The sequence below is a fragment of the Coccinella septempunctata genome, chromosome 5 (genome assembly GCF_907165205.1).
Source record: "Coccinella septempunctata chromosome 5, icCocSept1.1, whole genome shotgun sequence".
Lineage (NCBI taxonomy): Eukaryota > Metazoa > Arthropoda > Insecta > Coleoptera > Coccinellidae > Coccinella > Coccinella septempunctata.
In genome coordinates this window covers 28,993,358-29,013,750 of record NC_058193.1, presented here as the reverse complement: position 1 = coordinate 29,013,750, position 20,393 = coordinate 28,993,358, and positions in this window count along the sequence as shown.

Genomic DNA, 20,393 nt, shown 5'->3' with positions numbered 1-20,393 from the left:
TTCCTTTGAGCAAATGTCATACTACCCCTTCACGAAGTAATTGAATAATCTTTCAACCTTATTCGTGATTATCGGGGATTAGTCGCTTTGTTATGAGATTCATGCCGATTGTCAAAATGAGACATTCGCTTCAACAAATTATTCTTGATTTCCGTCCTCCGAACATGAGTTATCTACTTTAATCGGTCTCTTTGATGTTTATTGTCATCCGAAAGTGGATTTCTCTAGTTTATGCGTTCTATAGGCATTTGAATTACACGAAGCATCCAGTTGAGATTGCTATTTCGGATGCTTAAACAGAAAATTAGAATTCAAAAAGTTTATAATTATCTCATCGCTTTAATAAAAAAACCCATCCATGACCAAACCATCGTCAGCAACTAAAGCCGGGTCCAGACTATGTAACAAAACATTTTATCAACAAAGTTATACAACAAATGTGTTATACAACTTTGTTATATGACTTGTTATAAAATAGCAGAGACATCCAGACTATGTAACAAAATAAAACTAAACAAAAGTGCTCATCTGGAAGCAGTGGCATCTGTTCTGTAGTATTGAAAATGTCTTCAAACGTAGAGGATGTCATTGTGGCAGCAGCAGCTTGCGTGATTTTATGTAGACGAGTGAAATCTCATCGTTGAGAGCTAGAGGAACATTATAGTGGAACAATTCTTTTGAAGGATCTAGCAATGGATAGACTCATTGACAGGGGACATTAAATGCGATGGTAGTTTTAACAATTTCCTAAGGATGACAAGTTCTGATTTCGAATACCTGATAAATCATAAATCAAACCGGCCATAAAATAGGCAAAGAAGACAAGACATTTCGAGATGCAATACCAGTAAAAGAAAGATTGGCGCTGGAGTAAATGTTTAATATTATAACACAAGTGTGGACAAGTTGCGGCGTGTTCTATAACAAAGTTATATTACTTTCTTTGATCTTTACCGACACCCAACGGATAACATAAAATTTGCTATATAGCAAGAAAAATGTTGTATAACATTGTGTTATTTAACTTTTTCACTTGAATTTCTCTAACAAGTTATATAACTTTGCTATATAACCTGTTTTGTTACATAGTCTGGACCCGGCTTAATGTTCATTTCAACTGTTCGAGCATTTTTCTACAAAAAAATAAATAACAAAGATATGATTTTGTTGTATAACTTTTGGTCCCTCTAAATATTCTCTCGTCGTTCATCGATCAATAGATCAGTGGGATTATTTTCTTCATTGGCGAATTTTTAACTGAACCCATCATTTTCGGGATTTTTTGTCAATTTTCCCAGAAAAATCATGGTAGATCTAAATGTGATACATGCATTTTCCATTGACAGTGTCTAACACTGTACGGTATGTTCAGCAGCATTCATATTTCAGACGATTATAGTAAATTGGAGGATACCCCCATTCTCTCTTATAATCCAATTTGATATTTTTCGCACAATTTCCTTGTGGAATTCGACATCCAACGGAGGAAACTGGAAAATGATAGGAAAATTTACTCAGCCATTCTTCAATCCATTGAAAAAGCATAAAATCAATATTTCAAGAAGACCGTGGGCAGAAAGCATAATAAATATTTTTCCTCCGAGCCATACCGAAACGTTCATTGAAACTTTCCCGCACTCCATTCCATCCTTCTATTCATTCAGGAAACAACATCCTCCGGATCCAACAGCTCCAAAATTAATGCGACTGAATAGTACACCAGCACAGAGCAACATATAGGACTCCTAAACTTTATAGATGGGGCGTTTTTAGTCCTTGCTCCGAATTCCAGCAACAACACTATACTCGGGAAACTTCGTTTATGGGATTCATAATTGATATAAATGGATCGAACTACCAGAAACTTTCTCTATCCGGAATTTATACCACCAGCTTGGCTGGCGGACTCGTAGTTATGGACTCTTGGGGAAAATTTTCGGAAATTCGAAATATTGATAAGAATGAATGCTTTCGGGAAACGATGCAGCAGAAGGGTAAGATTGAAGGATGTGCTATTTTATAGGGAATTCTGATGATGCAGCTGATTTATATCAGGCTGACATCAGGAGAAACTTTTGATGTAATTCACTTCGATATAATCGTAAGAGCTTCCCTTCGTTCTCTAGGTTGGGACATTACAATGTTATGCTCTATTAACGTCTTCGGCCACTGATTGAACTTTGACAAAAAGCTTTCCGATCAATAAAACTTTCGTGTGTTTGTTCTCAGGAACAGCAGCGGTATCGTAAGATAAGGCAACTGTGATATTTTAATTCCGAGGTAAAAATTTCGTAACAGTAATTTGAAATCACTTGATTTTAACTAGAAGAAGTTATTTTATCACTACATGAATTTAATGCAGTTAGTCTGGATAGGATTGCAGATATGGGGAAAACGTTTTTGAAATTTATCTATACCGGTAGATTCGGGTGACTTGGGACAGTCCTGTAACTTGGGACAATTATCCCCCTTGCAGATTTTTTTGTTTCTTATTATTTGGGAGTGAAGGGACAAACTTATAAGATTGTGTAGCGTCTTTTCGGTCAGTTTAACAGTTAATTTCTGTTAAGTTTTCCGTGACCAGAGCGTTTGAATTGACAGGAAAAATTAACGAATTTAGGAGAATAAAAGCGCGTTTTTTTATGGCCTTTATACTTTCTAGTGTCCTGTACATGTGTTTCACTTTGTGCATAAGTAATTTTTTTTCTGGATACGTGGGATATTAGATATGTCATGAAACAAGGTTGTTTACAAATCAAACGGCAACACGGATCTCATTCATTTATTCTGTTGTTTCATAGGGTGCCTTGGGACAATGTCGAATAGATACAAGCGGCTCATTGGCAGCAGGAAATATGCCAATTTTTCGCAGGATAGTATTATTTACGTTATTTCCACAAAGAAATCACTAAAGAATGAAAGAAATCGAAGTTCTGTTTAGTTTTTTACATTTGAGTTGCAATATATTTACTTTCGCTGTAATGGGGGTTTATCATTCAATTTCCTTACCGAATTTCAACTCTATAATCACAAATTCTAATTTTTCAAAACTGTACACCTTCCCAAGTCATCTATTTCATTTGAGAGTTGAGAAATTAATAGATTTTAACTTGTGTCCCAAGTCTCCCAAATCGGTGGATGACTTAAGACAAGTATATTTTATTTTTTTCAAAATTATATCCGAATTCTGAAGCATGTTAAAAATCCTAATCAATAGTCTGAGTCATTAAGCATATTCGAAACTCTTTTTCAGATAAAAATAGGTCACCGCTTTAAAAATATGACAAGTTGAATTCAACAGTACGGGCCAAAAAATTAATCAAATCCCAATGTCTTCAAAATTTTATAGGCCAAGAGGTAGGCTGAAATATTCAACACAGGGTCGTATTTAAGAAGGTTTGTAGATACAGAGCTACCCTCCAACCTTCACAAAAGCTCATCATAACAAACTTCCCTATTATACATAAAAAATTGTGAAATTTGAAATGAAAATTGAATTCGACCAACTATTTTCCTACAAAATAGTGAATACCGAAAACATTAATTCCGTGCGCTACTTTTATCATTCTATATATTCATGTTTTGTAGAAAATACCTCGTATTCATAGGAAACATTGGCCACAATTGAGAATTTCCACGACGTACATCATTAATCATTCTATAGAAAAGTCACCATCAATATGCAGCACTTCTCCAACTCCAATGTTTTCAACATTACTCACCCAAATATACGTGGAGTTCTGAATACCAAGTTGCAAGTCTCATTTCAACAGAGGTGATCATTCTTCTGCTCTCCGGAACTCTTGGAAATAATCCCACTTCGAAATGCTTAAAAGTTTGCGGGATAGTGCCGTTAAATAAGGTGCTGCATGACTTTCTTTCCAGACAAACTGATAGATTTCATATTTGGGTCGTTTTTGGGCACCACAATTTAGGAAAAATAGATAGATATACAGGATGTTTCCTAATTGGGGGTGATTTTTGGGCCCATTTTGGGAAGAAAGCTTCATATGAACGTCCTAAACGTCTTACTTTTTGAGATACAGGATGGTATTATTTAGACATTCAGTGGCACGCCACTGACTGTATTCAACTATGAGCAAATTTGATCTCTTGAAATGTTTTAGTCCGAATCACGGGTTTCACCTAAAAAATAAAATTTACTTATGTCCCTGCATGATGATATTGTCCTCGTTTTGTCATATGTATGTATATTGTTATGATCATGCAGAGAAACGGTTTTTATTTTTTTAAGCGGAAACCGTGAATCGGATTGAAAAAAATCAAGTGATCAATTTTGGTAATAAATGATTGGGAATTTCATAAATAATTTTTATTTCATTAAAAATCTGTAGCGTACCATCAATGTCTGCCAAAATAGTTAGGTCAAATTACGTACGAACGCCACTGGTGGAAATTAAGAAAAAAGTGATACATTAAAATATGCCTCTTGATTCATAGTATACATGTATGACAAATTTCATAGAAATATTTGAAGTGGTATTGTAGACATTGATAATAAATGATTCATTTTTGAAAACTTTGCCACCCTGTATCTCAAAAGATAAGACGTTTAGGACATATGTTCACATGAAGTTTTTTTCTTAAAATGTGCCCAAAAATCGCCCCCATAAATATTGGCATTCAATTAGAAAACACACCCTGTATGCCGTAGACCTATTAAACTGTATAATTTATCATAACGGTATAAAGCTAGACTATTTCTTCGTTTGTTTCGAAAAATCTTACATGGTTGAGTCTTGTTCATCAGTCTATGCATGTAGCTCTAGATTTAGTGTTCAAAGTTTCCTCGAGAACATGCAACTCGCATATGAATTCCTCATAAACTTCGTAACATATGTTGTTTCTCATACAGCTTATTCAGTCCTGTTTTCATTAGCAAGTGAAATATATTGCATATTACCTTCTCAGCTGGCGAGAACCTCCCAGTATGCACATTTTCCGAACAAGAACGAAAAACTTCTACATTAACGCCAGCAACCTGAAATTTGCATCGCAAATCTCAGTTTCGTCTGGGAATATTGAAACACGACATTTACTTTGGTGATGAATATGTGAAATTTGCATTTACAACATCCATTAAAATTTGGTAATGGAAACTTATTCAAATTTCATATCCATCAGACCGCCATGTCTTCTGTTGGATTAGGTGTTAATTGAAATGTTTCTTTATGCATTAAACTGTAGTTTTAAAGGTGGTGGTGTTAGTTTTGAGGAAAAATCCTACGTTGCTATAATCATTTGAGGGTTCTGTTGTAGAAATTTAAAGCTGGTGAAAACTCTTCTAACTTGAAATGGGAACCCTTGCTATTTCTCAAATTTAATCGTGGTTGAGGAGATATAAGGCTAATAAAATTGTCATATACTTTTCCTCACGAATCATTATTGGGACATAGTTTACATAAAAAAATACCTTAATTTTTGCCGAAGAATAAGCTTCAAAAACCTTCTTTTTTGCACAATTGTTCTAGCAATCAATGACTTCCACAAGTTGTTACACTCTTTCCATAAACGTTCAGTTTTTCTAGATTCCTTCAGATACCTCCTTCTTACATTACATCCCAGCCAAGCCTTCATTTGGGGTTAGCAGGAGTCGATACTAACCCGAATTCTAGTGGAAAACGAGACACTTGTACGCCAACGATCTTTATGCCTTTTAAACATCAGGTTGCCTCCTATATCGTGCGTTTAAAGGGGAAATGAGGTCCTGAAGATAAGAACGGGTTGGTGTTCGGGAACGTACGCTAGTTTGGCATCACCTTTGTTGATGGCACTTGCCTAGAATTTCATTAGTGACTTACAGCTCGCGTGCATGTTGAATCTACTCTCTTAGGAGGAAGTAAACGGTGTCTTGGATTCACGATGGGTTCGTTCATAGCAGACACAGAAATTATACCATATTGGAAGAGTAACTTAATTAGAATTAAGGAGCCATTTTGTTCTCTGATTACCGTTGAATCATATACTTTTTTATTTTTGGGACAGAAATAACATGCTTCGATTTTTAAAGGGGGTATAAGAGTTTAGGAGAGTCTAACCTTTTTTTTTCGACCTTTTTTTATTGGTATCCTCAAAAAAAGTTTTTGGACGCCCATCTATATGAAACAGTAGAGAATGATTGTTAAAAATCCGCAAATGTAAATTGAATCCAACAAATATAACAGGAGATATTGCAGATAGAAATCAGAGTTGTCACCAAAATACGTGTAGAATGTGACTCCAATCAACTTGATAATAATTCAAGAAAAAAAATTAGCAGAAAATCTCGGAGTTTCCCTCCACGTTATCACCTTAATCACCAAGCTCGCCTAATATATACAACCACCCCGAGACTAATATCTAATTAAAAAAAATGGCATTGCAACCTTCTCTCACTTATTTTCGCTCAAGCCTTCGAGCTTCTACAAGACCTCATCAGAAAATTCATCGTCCCCTCCGATTAGCTGAGCCCTCGGCCAATTAATCATAAATTGACAATCAGAGAGCTTTTTCAAGGAAGAGAGACTGGAACTTTCGCTGTGCAAGACGTCAATTCTCACGTCTTTGCTTGATTGATGACGAATAAAGTCCCAGAGATGAATTGGCCAGGCTGGTGTTCTGTGATCGATTGATGTAGAATTTGTCGACACGGTTGGGAGTTTTTGCAGAACTCTTTTAAGACTGTTGACATCTTGGTAGGCCGAACGCTAGGTTCTATCATTGAAGTTATTCAATACTCAGTCTTAGTGTACACTGCACAAAAATTGAAGTGGATAATTCACGTACATGTAAAGATGTACAAGGCGATTCATTGGTAAATGGTCGAAAGCTAAGGGTAGATTGGGGACACTGAGGTAAGTCAGAATAACCTATACAGGGTGAGTCTATGACTCATACAAATATGTTAAAGGTAGATTCTTGTTTGGAATCAATAAATATCAATGAAAAACGCTGTTAGATGTGCTATATTTTCATTTTCAATTTATAAACATTTACAAAAATTTGAAATTATGGACAACGAATAGAGCTTTGACTAGGACAACTCTTGTGATCTGCTACACGTCAAAGATGTTATTTCTTCGTAATACACAGTAAGTCACATATTATTTACAGAATTTTCGGAACCACAATTCAAAAACCTTACAGAGGTATAATACAAGACCTGTATGTTAGCCCGTCAGTATAGTTTCTTTATAATTTCATAATGATATGGTTTCCTTACAATATACAAATTGATTAATGAATGAACAAAACACTCACAGCAGGTTTCATAAAACTTTGACTTTCCAAACAACAATTTGAAAGAATCTTGATACCCAAATCGAAATCAATAAAACCTTTGCATTTCTGAATATGTATATTGAAGGATTAGCAATTGAGAATCTTTGAATGGACGTATTAAAGTCATAATTTCCCCCAAATAGGCACTTCATGTAAGGGATGCTTCGAAGATACAACAATTTAAGTGGATGAACAGTTCTCAATGCAGTTAAATGTTCATTGCACATGGTGTAGTAAGTAGTGTTTGCAGGCCTTTATGCACTGAAAATTTCATCCACTTCGCAGCACTGAAAATGAAAATCAATGAATGACCGAGTCACATGTTACCAGTTTTAATACCTACATTCCCATTTTTTTATTTGATCCACAGTTCTTCACGAAACAATAATTTTCCAACGATATTTTGTGGTTTTCACCAAAAAATTAGACACAATTTTCAATACTCACCAACTTGAACGAGCTGCACGAGAATCAAAAGATTCAAAACCTCTTTGATCAAAGTAGCCATCTGAAATCTCACAAAATTTCATATGTTTCTGCAAATCCCTCGAATTAATATTTTAACTAGTCTTAGGGCCTTAACACCACTTTTGAAACACAGATGGCACTTACATCACTTTAGTCGCTTTGTTTCCTATCTTTCTACTCTATAATCTTTGCACTTATTTGATGAAACTTTTTCGAAAACCAGATATCACCCATGTCTTCCAGTTTTCTCATTAAGACTATTAAATACCATAAAAATACCAAACATCAATTCAAAGAAAGTTCAACGCTATGTAATGAATATTTGAACGTTTTGTTAAATGAAAGTGTTCCTCATATTTTCTCGTATAAAGCGCTGTTTTCGAGTAATTCGATGTTCAAAAATAAAAAAATGTCTGTGATATTCGGAAAATTGGGTACTTTGGCTGAATGCAACTCTGTTTAAAAAATCCATCGATGAGTAGTGTCATAGATTCAGCTTGTAATTCTGAAAGAAATTCTGTTTCTCTAAGGGTGGCACAGCTCATTCTGAAAACTTAAAATGGCTATATATTTTTATCAGGGCTTAATCAGAAAAAATGGTATAAGAATAAAGTGTTTCTTTCAACATTAAGAATCAACTGTTGAAATATTTGTACGAGTCATAGACTCACCCTGTATTCATGGCCCTTTATTTACTTGCGACATACCCTATATATTTCGAGGCAAAATATTCGAACATTCCACATATTTCTTGATTTATATTATTAAAGATTTTTTGTTTTATAGAACGCTTAGAAAATAGTAAAACCCTTATATTATATTGGAGAATTTTACTAACATGGAAATCTTCCATGGAGAAATAATGAGCGTGGGTTGAATCGAGGGAAAAGAAGCAAATTCACCCTTCAATATTCAATCCTTTTTCCATTCAGAATTGGGGTAACAGATATATTCCATATTCAAAATAATGATCTTTTAGGTAAGACCTCGGAAAATAAAGGGAAAAAACTGGGGATAGCAGGGAAAAATTCTCGTCACGTATCTGGATATAATCTCGGGCAACATGGAACACAGCCTGGTCTGTTGAAGATATATTCCCCACACAATAGCAGATATTCAATACGGAATTTGAATGGGGAAACAGACTCAGCATGAAAATATGGAAGGATTATAATTAATTCGATGCACAAGAAAAAGTAGAAGGGTTTCTCCCCCAGAATAATCAATGTCGCTCTAGAGCCTTGGAGGGATTTGGATTGTTGATTGTCAGACAGGGAGTTGCACCCACAATATGGCAGCTTATATGGATGATAATTATTATCCAGTGAATATGTCTACCTACTGAGTATTTTTTGTTTTCATTTCTTTTTATGTAACTCCCTCAAGCTTGTCCTGAAAGGGGGTTAGTTTTTTGGAAAACAATAGCTATCTGCACTTCTTCTCTTCATCCATGAATACCTTCCTGGTAGGTATCCTGAATATTCATTGAAAATAGGAGGATAGAACAATTGAATTTTATCATAAATAATGTTTTTGTATGCTATAAGACCAAAAAAAGGATGCATTCGTATTAAAAAAAAGAAAAGTTGTAAAAAAAATTAAAGAAAATTAATATACGAGGATATTTCGAAAAATTCTCAACCTATTATAGAACCAAACAAAATTTCAATGTCAAAATATTTTATTACTTACCTAATATATTCTCCTCTTAATTGGATACATTTATTAGAGCGAACCGGCAACGTCTCTAGACCTTTCAAAAAAAATTTTATTCTTGCTCTGCAAACCAGACCTCCACAGCTTTTATTACCTCCTCATTGGAAGAAAATTCACGACCTTTTAAACTTTTTTTCAGTTGAGGAAAGAGATGATAGTCGGATGGAGTCAAATCTGGTGAATAAAGGGGTGTTCTAGTAATTCAAACCTTAAATTGCGAATTTTTTGCTTGGCAACTTGAGATTTGTTTGCAGGGGTGTTGTCCTGCAAAAACAAATCACTTTTTAGGATAGCTTTCCTCGTCTCTTCTCTTCAATTTTTTCCCGTAGAGTGGTCAGTAATGTCGAATAGTAATCTTTGGTTATTGTTCTACCCTTATCCAAAAATTCAATCATGATAACTTCATGATCCCAAAAAACTGAAGCAAGAACTTTTCCAGCAGATTTTTGGACACGAAACTTCTTAGGTTTTGGAGAACCAGAGTGTCGACATTCCATCGATTGTTGCTTTGTTTCTGGATCCTAGAAATGTACCCAAGTCTCATCATAGTAACAGTTCGGTTTAAGAAGTCTACATCGTTTTCAAATCGAGCACAGATCGAACGCGATGCTTCTACCCTTGCTCGCTTTTGGTCAACATTCAAACATTTGGGGATCCATTTTGCAGCAATTCTTCTCATGTCCACATTGACGTGAACTATATGATGAACGCGTTCGTATGAAATATTCAGTGCTTCAGATATCCGTTTCAACCCAATTCGACGGTCTGATATAATCATGTCATGAACTGCATCGATATTTTCGGGGACTGACACAGAAACTGGCCTTCCCGATCGGTCATCATCTTCAATGAAAAATTTACCTTTGTTGAAGTTTGCAGTCCAATTTTTCACGGTCGCATACGAAGGATATTGATGAGGAAGGGTATTGAGCATATCTTCGTAAATCTGCTTACCTCTTAACCCTTTTAAATACAGGTACTTGATGATGGCTCGATACTCCAATTTTTCGATTTCCTCAATTTCGGTGGACATCTTCTTTCTTTTAATTTATTGCGTAACTCTGGTTTACTATTTTGATTTTTTTATATTTTCAAGACAAATGAAGATATCGTGAAACGGTTTCCACTAATAGACTTTCCATAAAAATGAAGCCCAGGACACTTCTCAACGTTTATACCTATCTAGTCTAGAAATACCTACCAGAAACATCCAAAATCAAGCAATTTGGGATACCCTGTACAAGCGATATACAACGGTCTTGGATGGTGCTTGATGTATCATTCTTGAGTTAGACGATGTCGCAAGTGGTGATAAATCAGATCTCAAAATTTCTTGAGATTTAGCTCGATTTCTGGTAGCATAAATAAAATCAATAACTTTCGAAAAGCGTGGGATATTCATAAAATGAAACTTCTGAAAGCTCTTATCCCCTCGGACCTAATTCAATTAGGAAAAACTTCCCGAGCGCCTAAATAATAAATTATCCCCGAATCAATCTTTCACCCGTGGAATAATGCAACTCAGCTCTCAATTCGATTGAATTCGATCAAAAGTGATTACAGAGAAAGCTTCAGAATTCAGATGCTATAAGGAGATCTGAAAGCCTGATGCCATAGCGATTTCTAGAGAATCAAATAGTAGTGGTGCACTTATATGCAAATTCAGAAAAATTTTAGTCTTTGTTCCTATTTTGGCCAAAGTTGAAGGGTTATTCATGATTGATGAAAAATAATAAAAGATGCTCCAGCATATTTGATTCAAGTTAGAGAAATTAGACATGTGTGTGCAAGGATATTTTTCAGGTTAGACTAAAAATCATGTAATTCAGTTCTTATTTCAAATATGAAAATTTGCATCAAGTTTCGACCAGCTTTTTTTCTTATTTTGAAGCTAATGATTCGAGAATAACGAAAAAAATAAAATCTGACAGTTTCACCAAGCCGCAACAGTGAAAATTGGTCATGAAGGTCACAAAAATGAGTTTTTTTGAATTAGCTCCTCTCCTGTAGTTGTAGAGCATAATATTTCCTTCAAATTTCGTCCGAAGCAATTTTTTCTACGTCTAAACGTTTTTGAGATACATGCCGATGAATGTACATCAGACTGGGGTTCTACATTAACCTTGCCCTTTCGTACGTATGGCTAAGCTCCTCACCCTAACCCTATAACTCAAAAACGGTTGAGAGTATGTAAAATTGCTTCAGATGAAAGTTGTATATAATCTTATTATCCACAACTTTCATGATGGATACGAAACTAATTAGAAGTAAAAGAAGGGAGATATTTTAACAAATGCTTTGTTATCATCTTCAAACTGTCAATCTCTTAAAAACTAGCTTCCTTTGAGACCAATTAACATATCCTCTGAGAATCTGACATGTTCGAAAAGCTTTCTAATTTTAGCATTTTCAACTCTTACATACGGCCAGCCCCACTGCGCAAACTGTCAGATTAACATGAATTTGTTATCAGAGACACGTAGGACATAATATATATAGTATGAACTCGAGTATGAACACATGACAATTTTTTTACATCTTTGAAAACCTACAGACGCTTTCCTCACTGCTGAAAGCGCTTACATCATAGAACCTTTTTTGCTTTCCACCATCTAATCTTCAAAATCCACGACGCTCGAGTAAATCCTGATTTAGCATCGTGAGCTGCCAACTATAAGGACATCTCCAGTTTGTCCATTTTCTCGAAGCCCATACTGTATATCAGTAACGGGAGTTTAATGTATTCGGTATAACTCAATTTCAATACTATTGTCGAGATGAAAATTCAATTGAAGTTTCATGCAAATGGTTACGACAAACAACAATCGCCCCCATAAAAAGATGTAACTTGCTAGCTGAAGAGGCGAGCTGCGCACAAGTTTCAAGACTTTATCAATGAAGTTCTCGAAGTGCCTGTTTAATCTGTACTCAAACTGGAACTCCTGACAAACCTATTTCTCCTCGCTTCTTTTCGCATTATTCATGAAAAACTCCGCAAAGTATGTTCCGGATGTTACAACGTCGAATTAAATGCGAAAAGAGCAAAGTTTGAAATCCATAACTGGAAGAATAGGTTCACTTAAGTATGTTCATCGTTTATTCCAGCAGAACATGAGATGTTTGTGCCAAATGGAATAAATTCATTATCTCGGTTACTCTAAATTCTACGGGAAAATTCGAACCCTACCTGCAATCCCCTTCGAAAGACACAGGGTCAACTCCAAATTTTTCAAATAGGAAGTATGGGCTTGTGATACGTAGTTTGAAAGGTGGACTTAAGAAGATGATTCCTCGATGCAAATAAGCAGTGGTAGTTCCTATAATTTTTTTTTTAAATCGACCTCCCTTCCAAGATACAGCCTTTGGAAGGCGATGACGAGTTGACAGTTTTTGATTTTTTTTACGGGTTCTAAAAAATACTGAGTCATAAAAGTAAACATAATATGAAGCACTAAGTAGATGTTACTCACACAATTTTTTTAGATTTCTAGACTTTATTATTAGGGGTTGAAAATAACAACCCCTTATGATTTTCCTTCAAAAATTGTTTTCGTGGGATAGATTTTCGAAAAATAAAATTCTCTCATGGTTTCCCATTCAATTCTGAAGAAAAAAATTTGTTGCAAAATTTCGATACAGTCGATACTTTTCTCGGAATAAATAAAACTTACAAGCAGTATACGAAGGTCTATGAGGTAGAGAGTTGATGCATGTATTTTAGCGGGACGTAGCCATTCTATGGAACACTTATACGATGAAATGGAATGAACAGAACTGCTTGTAAGTTTTTATTCATTCCGAGAAAAGTATCGACTGTATCAAAATTTTGCAAGAGACTTTTTTCCCCAGAATTGAATGGGAAACCATAAGAGAATTTTATTTTTCGAAAATCAATCCCACGAAAACAATTTTTGAAGGAAAACCAAAAGGTGTTGTTATTTTCAACCACTAATAATAAAGTTATGAGATCTAAAAAATTGTGTAAGTAACATTTACTTAGTGCTTCATATTATGTATAGTTTTATGACTCAATGTTTTTTAGAATCCGTAAAAAAAATCAAAAACTGTCAACTCGTCATCGCTTTCCAAAGGCTGTATCTTGGTCGATTTCGAAGAAAATTTATAGGAACTACCCCTGCTTATTTTCATCGAGGAATCATCTCCCCAAGTCCTCCGCATTTATTTACAGACACCCTGTATAAGAGTTAGATGTTAAATACTGGCTCGTATGGTATTATTAAACAAATGTGAGTAATTTATCATTTTATTTCTACTATTTTTATAGTAGTAACGACTAGTATTTTTTATTTTCTTAATAAAAATATTTTATCCCCATTTTATTCGTCCATGAAAACTTCTCATTCGCGCCAATGTTTCTGATGCTAATAAAGCTTCCTCTCAAAAAGATTTCTCCGAGGGATTAATTTTTCCTCTGTTCCTAAAATTACCCGGTCCATACCTCCGGGCAATTGGAACGCTTTGGCGAGCGGTTTAATTTGAAACTTTCGAGCATGGATCTGGAACTTCGTTCCACTACAGAATGGGATGCAACAATTGCGAATATTCGTATATCTTTTTTGTTCCGATCCCTCTTTTTATTTGGCAGGATGTGCAAGATTCATGGCTCCCTTTTTCGCAGAAATTGGACTTATGCGGTCGAAAACCACGTGGAAGGTTTTCAGTTATCGTGCGGTTTTTGACAAAAAATTTAACTAGGTAACAGAACGGGTGTTCTGTTTTCTATATAACCCAGTATCTACGAGGATTTATTGAAAAATTCTTAGGCTACTATAGAACCAAACAAAATTTCGATGTCAAAATATTTCATTACTCAACATATTCTCCTCTTAATTGGATACATTTATTATAACTTTTTTTCAGTTGAGGAAAGAGATGATAGTAGGGTGGAGCCAAATCTGGTAAATAAGGGGGGTGTTCTAGTAATTCAATCCATAACATGTCCAAATTGACGTGAACTATATGATGAACGCGTTCGTATGAAATATTCAGTGCTTCAGATATGCGTTTTAGCCCAATTCGACGGTCTGATAAAATCATGTCATGAACTGCATCGATATTTTCAGGGATTGACACAGAAACTGGCCTTTCCCGATCGGTCATCGTCTTCAATGGAAATTTTACCTCTTTTTAAGCTTACAGTCCAATTTTTCACGGTCGCATACGAAGGACATTGATCACCAAGGGTATTAAGCATATCTTCGTAAATCTGCTTACCTCTTAATCCTTTTTGAATACAGGTACTTGATGATGGCTCGATACTCCAATTTTTCGATTTTTGCAATTTCGGTGGACATCTTCTTTCTTTTAATTTATTGCGCAACTCTGGTTTACTTTTTTGACCTCAAACTTCATACTGACATTTCTAATGAGTTATTGCTCTTTGCTATGGTAACGCAATATTTTTTTTATGCATGGAACTGCTCATCTAGGCTAACTATATATCAATATATAATAAATCGTAAGTAATGATCTGAAACAGAAAAGATGTGTTACTTTGATTGTGTTTAATACACTCTTTTATAATTCTATACTTATTTTCTAGTTTTTTAACATTTTTTTTTCATGATTTCAAAGAGAAGACTTTTGATAAGAATGGTCCGGGAAAGTTGAACCCCTTTTCACTCTGAAGCCACTTAAGTTGTATCTGTAAATGGCAGGAACTCATTTTTTGCGTGAAGATATCATGCCCAAATAGGTAACGATAGATAATAGTAGAGTGATGGTGAGATGAACATTTTGAGTACAGCAATTATTTTTTTAGGAACCGAAAATTTGCTCATGTTTCCCTAACCCAGGTGGCGAGAGACTTGACCATAAATTTGTTTATCAGGAAAACATTGAAAGAAAACAATTTCCAATGCCCAACGATTGTCTATGTCAAGGTTTTCATCATCAGATATATCAACGTACGAAATACATATTTTCTAGTTCAGAGTCACTCTCACTTATTTCCAAGATGTTTTGTACTTTTTTGAACCTTTGCATATTTTTTTATTCAATTTTTTTTGAAGTAAACTATTATCTAAGCTCAGTGCGGGAAACTTGGACTACTGATTATGTCTCCCGACCATAGCATGGGTCAAGTCTCTCGCACTCCCTTTGAGTCTATTCAACAGATGTTTTCTTGAAACTTTTACAACTATTATTGAAAAGGCTCATCGTTCGCAAAACAATATTAATCAATGAAAGCAATAAAACTAAATAAAACCGCGCACCTATTAAACTTTTCAGACAGTGTAACAAACAAAAATAATTCAATTTCTTACTTCCTAACAACAAAATCAGGTTCAACCCTCTCACTCCCGAACTGTTCTGATGGCGGCCAAAATGGAGCCGTCACTATAGTTATGCCTTGTTACGATTATGTCGCAAACTATTTACGATACCGGTAGCGCGAAATTTGAATTGAAATATTTGAGGTGGTTCAAGTCTCCTACCTAAGAAAGTCTCCCGGACTCCCCTACATGAAATTATGCAAATATTTGTGTAATTTTGCTCAACCGCTTCTATTCACCTCAAGGAGAAAGAACTGACGGTCCCCTTATAAAAAAACATAGGTTTCTCGACAAGCAAACATGATCCTCATCATTAGATCACTTCTGTTAATCAGATACTATCAGGGTCCTATTTAATCAAGCAACATTCTTTATCTCGAATGTTCGAATCTTATAATGGAGTGGTTTCTTGTCAGATATCCCGAGTTTTATATGTACTGACTGGGATAATCAGTGATTTAACTACCGGACAATCGTTTGGAAGACAGGGGGCGGTTTTCCCTGTGGGCATCTAATAAATGAGGTTAATTCAACTGAGAACTCTGCCACAACGGGAGTGCGTCCCCATGTCATGAAATCGTGGTCTAACCAGAATTGCAGTTCATTTATCAGATAGAGCACTATCGTGTTATTTCGTTTCATTTCAATGAAATCGAAGTCCTTGTGAATAAATGAGCTCAATTCTTCACTTCGAGAAATTCGTTTGGGTATTATACAGGGTGTGAATGTATTGTTGAAAAAAAATCTAAGGGGTGCACCTAAATACAATTGTTAATTTTCTCCTTAGAAACCTGAAAACTGACAGCAATGAATTTGAGCATTCTATGGAAGGGAGGATGCAATCCTGTTGATAAATTGTTTTTCTTCGCAGAAACCGTTAGTTTAACAAGAAATTTGTAACTCTATTTGCAGGTACCATTAGAGAGCTGTATATAAGCAGGGGTGCTCAAAAAAATTTTTACGAAAGACCCACACCATTTTTTATTGTACGTTTACGATTTGAGCTGAATTGTAGAATAGTTATTGTTTTTTTTTAATTATACCTTAATCAGGATGAAAACGAAGTTCATTGCAGTAAGGCACAGTCAAATCTTGTCGAGAAAATGCTGATACGAATAAATCGCAATGATTTCCATGAAAAAATCAAGTATCTCGAAATTACATCTATCAAAAACCCTCGCAATCTGAGAATTTTTGGCGGTTCGTAAATTACAACAATCATTATAATCCCCAGAAGCAATATTTCACCCATTCTTCCCTGGGGATCCAACAACCCTCATTCGAGTTTTTGTCATCAGATATTCCTTTGAAGATTTCGTCAATGCTCTCGCTGGATCAAGGATCCAAGAAAACGTCTTTTTATGTGGGATATTACAGCCGTTCCTTTTTTAGTGCTTTCCGAGGCAATGGACAGTAATTCGAAGGTAAGGTGAGCCTTGTAGGTCCCCTCGTAAAAATGAGTATTCGCAATACTCTAACGTTCCTTCTTTATGGTGATTGCTGGGCATTAAGGACAAAGTCTCATATTTTAATATCGAAAATGCTCTTGCCTGACGACTGATTTCGAGCCATAGCGTGATAACTCCAGGAAAAGGATAAATTCAGTTAATAATCCCGGCGGGCTCCTATTTTACGATCGAAATTCCCATTCTTGAGCCGCCATAAATCTGGGTTGAGTCGAGGAAAAATGGATTGTATGCCATATTAATCGAATTAACATGGGCGCGAACTGTGAGTTCGAAATGTCCTGGGCTACCCCTAGAGTCGAGCTTTATATTTTGTTTTCTTCGTGAATCAACGAACGAGATGTTGTTTTGAAAGATTTTACATTTAATATTTCATTTCAATTATGGCTATTGCTCACTCAGATGAACAAACTGAATTTATGATGAAAACAGTATCAAAATATAAATCTATGTTTTTATTTTGAACGTTTAAAGTTCATTCTTTAGTGTTCCAATTAGGTACAAACCTAGAGAAAGTGGTCCGAAGAGACCGAATCTGAGCCCTGCAGTTTTTATGCGTCCCCAATATATTTCCACTAAAGCATGCGCAACAGTTATGAATTCCATACTGGAACACTTCTATTAGGCTCTCAAACATTTTCGTGTACATGCGCGCAGCCTCGATTGTATCTCTGTAGAAACAGGTGGCGATAAGTTTATATGTGTACCTATTACCTTTTTTTATATACCATAGAAAAACCTCTGAGCTTGCAGTATGTCATTTATTGGATATTTATTCGTAAGATCCTAAGATTTAGTAAAGAAAAACGAAAGGGGGGCCTATATTGGGACCACTTCCTCTATACACGGTGTCCTAAAATCAATGCAAAAAAATTTGGTTACCGATTCCCTAAACGAAATTAGGTGACTATTTTTTTTAATGTTGTCAGATAGCCACCTGAATTTTGGCTCCAAAAATAGTCTTTTCTTTTTATCTCAAAAACCAGTCATAAGAAAGTTTCTGAATTTGGTACAAAGAAGTTTAATAATATGCGAATTCTCATAATATTACCTATTTTGGCGATGAACCATGAACCCCTTAAGACTCTTCCTAAAGCCCACAATGTTTTTGGAAGTACTGAGCATTAACTGTCTTTTCTCTTGTAGGTGGCTGACTGTCAATCAAGTTTTTGGATTTTTCTCAAAAATCTGGCGTTTCATGAAAGAATCAAGAATATCGAGATGCGAAATTCAATTTTTCTTTACTAAATCACTGGTAGGGCTTAACTCAATCTATGAAGAACTTTGTATTCAGTACTGTTGACACAATATACATTTCGAACCCTCTTTAACACATGACAAAATCTTCATTTCCTAGGAGTCATAGCCTTTAATGGTGCATATATCACACCCAGTTATTATTATCCTATCCAGTCACCCAATGGAATATCGGTTTTATAAAATACAGAATATTATTTGTATATTCATCTTTCCAAATTTCCCTGCTAATTGTCCTTCTGCTGATAATCAGAAGCCGAAACACAAAATTAGATTTCGCTCTAAACTTCGAATGTATTTTTGCGGGGACTATGAAGCTTTTGGTGAATTGAAAATTAATATTTTATATTGAAATGGGTTGACAGCTGAGGGTAAATGACCGTAACAACAACAACTTTGCGATTGTCCAGTTTTCTAATCAATCATTTTCTTTGTTGATCAAATAGTCAAATGTAAATTGAGTTCGAGTTGCGTAATCACCTCACAAATTGCATTTTGAAGTAATTGAAAGGACATTCTAGCCTTCCATATAAAGCAATCAGGCCCTAGCGCATTCGCCAGTTTGTATATGTTCGGAGAGAAAAAATGGTCCCCGGGTGAACTATTAGAAATTAACATCCGTTTTATGTTTATGACGATTGCTTTTATGCAAGGTGATTTACGAAGACCGTCCACTAGAATTCCTGGGAGAACTAGCATCAATATTGAGCTTAAAATTCTTACCTACTAATAAATTAAAATATTCTCATAGACATTTAGTACTTGTTGTATAGCTATAATGATAGTTGATATAAAACTTTCTATTGTATGTTTGTGTCAAGGCATAACATGCTTTGAATACAACTCCTTGTTGCTGCAGACAATCTGACAATTTTTTTTATTTTGATTTGCAGTATCTGCCTACCGAATGTGAGAATATTTCAACGATTTCGAAAATAATGACTCTTTTAGTCATTATATTCACACATCGAGTTTTTGGAACAATCCCATCAGAATTAATTTGTTTTACAAGATCAAGACACAGTATGATCGTCTCTGAGAGGATAAAATAATTCAGACTTTTCCAATTTCACGTTACCGCGACCATTCGATAAAATTCTCAATTAATTCTCTTTTAAACTCCCACAAAATTGCTTCAGGAACAAAATTGAATGCGAACGTTGCACTCTGCCTAAATTAAACGCCTAAAAAATCGAGCATGATGCAAATGAAAGCATCTGTTGAAGATCGATTAAAAAAACGAGTAGATCGGAGAGCAAAACTTGTGTACAAAACGTTCAGTCTATCTCTCTCTTGAATAAAACCTTGGCGAAATTGAATAAAAAAAAAGTATTCGATGGATGCATTAAACTGTCGACACCTGTGCTGGAAAGAGCCATTACGACCCTCCCTCGTCGTACAGAATGGGGTAAAAGCTTGCATTAATAGCTACGTAATCCACCTCATCGTATTCCACTCAAATTACTTATTGATCTTCACACTAATCTTTTTTTTTCCTCGAAATTCACCCTGGGAACTTCTGGCATCAAAAAAGATTTTTAAAATATTTAGAATTTCATATTATGTGATGCGGCAGGTGTCCAAACCAAAGAAGGGCTGCTCTAATAGTATAATCACCTAATTTATTGTCTCAACTTTTATTTGGTGAAAGAAGTTCAAGCGTCCAAGCTGCTTTTCAAGTTTTTGAACACTGGTATCACATTCCCTTTTCATATACCTCTACTTGAGGTCATAGTTCGAAAGCTAGGTTGATGACTTTGGGAATAAACCCTCATCGAAATTCTCCAAGCCCAACTTTACGGATCTGAAGGATTTCCGTTGAAATCAATTGAGTAACTTCCTATAAAAGGATGCTCTTCTCCAGATGTCAGTCTACGCTGCTGAAGACAACGACTAATTTCCAAATGGC